Raw genomic sequence first — 1,823 nt, forward strand, 5'->3', positions numbered from 1 at the left:
TCCCACTAGAAAAAAAAATCCAGAAAAATACAAAACGGACTGTCTGGATTAGAAAAGGTTAATGTTAATTAAGCACAGGGAATGGTCCCACTGACATCCATGCAATCAAGGAGCCTATCTGCATCTAGGTTTGCAAGATCATGATAGGGTCTTATCCTGTTCCTGTTAAAGAGTGAAAATTTCCATAAAATACATTGATCACAGATCAGTGCCAAGAAAGCCTTTTTCTACAACGTGGTAACATCTCGTTTCTCAATCATAATGATCAAACATAACCAAAATAGTTCTGCAAACTTTTACATATATGGAACTTATTTAACATACAGATTAACTGTTACTCACAGAAATACTTCTATTCCTACATTAGAATTTTGCACAATATCAAATTAAATAAAATTCACATGAAGTAAGCCTATCCTGAATATGGAAATAAGCAAACAGAATTGTAATGTGAAGAATCACAGTGCGTTTTTATGTGTTTTAGCAACTACTCTTTAACTTCGGTAATGACACCAGACTTCAGATTAATGTTGGAGTTTTGACAAAGCCTTGCTGAGATCAGGGAGGCATCAGAACAGTAAATCCAGTCAGTCATTTGTGGGGAGCACCAAGGGTTTTGATGTAAACCTGTGGTATGACTATTGCTACAGAACGATGACTACCATAGTAATTGCTTAGTGAAAAAGGCATAAATAGAGTAATCTGAAAAAACATTCAAAAGAATGTATTCATGACATAACTAGGAAGTGGCTGTGATACTTCATTGTTTAGCTTGTTTAGGGCATCAGTTCATTTAGGGCATCCTGAGAATGCCTTCAAGCCAGAGAAAGAGCCTTTGAAAGCGACCAGGCATTGTATGGGGAACAGCTGCTTGTTTTCTGTTTTCTCCTTCTTCCAGTCCCACTTCTATCATTTTACTCAGCCTACTCATACAAACTCCTTTCTCCTCTACCAGCGTCTACAGATGGTCCTGTCTAACTTGCCTCCCTACCAGTTTGTGAATTACTGACATTCACCCATAATTGCCCATACAAACACATGCCTTGGGTGAGCGGAAGGTCCCAGGGATATTGTGGTAGCTGGAGGGGTGGGTGAGGCAGTAAGGAGGCACAGTCAGCTTTCAAGGCGTCCCTCTCTGACCTTCAGCTCAGACTTCAAAGCCCGCTGACTGGCTCCCTGATGGAGGGAAGGGCATCTAGCCTGCCCGAAATTGGGGAAATTTTATTGTGTCCGGTTCTGAGCTCCTCAGTACAAGAGGGACATGTAGCCGCTGTGGGTCCAGCAGAGGGCAAGGAGGGTGATTCAGAGACTGAAACAGCTCTCTTACGAGGAAAGGCTGAGGGAGCTGAGCTTGGTTGCTGAAGATGTGACTGAGGGGAGACTTCACTACTGTGTATAAATATCTAAAGGGACCGTACCAAGAAGATGGATCGGCCTCTTCTCGGTGGTCTCAGCCATTCCAACACGAGGCAATGGGCAGAAACTGATGCATGGGAAGTTCCACCTGAACATGAGGACGAACTTATTTACTTATTTACAGCCCAGAGAGGCTGTGGAAGTTACCTCACAGGAGATATTCAAGAGCTGTCTGGACGCAGTCCTGTTCCATGTGCTCTAGGACGACCCCGGTTAACCAGGGAGGTTGGACCTGTGATTCTGTGGCTTTGTAGCGCTTCTGCTCCTACGCAAATTGTTATGAGCTTCCATAATCAAGTTGCAAAGGAGCTTCGGTCCAGGAGAGCGTCCAGCCCGCGTGGAGCCAGAGCCCTGCGTTCCTCGCGGGGCTCCGTGCTGGCTCGGCCGCTCGCCGGCGGGGCGGGAGG

The sequence above is a fragment of the Corvus brachyrhynchos genome, unplaced genomic scaffold (genome assembly GCF_000691975.1).
Source record: "Corvus brachyrhynchos isolate BGI_N302 unplaced genomic scaffold, ASM69197v1 scaffold87, whole genome shotgun sequence".
NCBI lineage: Eukaryota > Metazoa > Chordata > Aves > Passeriformes > Corvidae > Corvus > Corvus brachyrhynchos.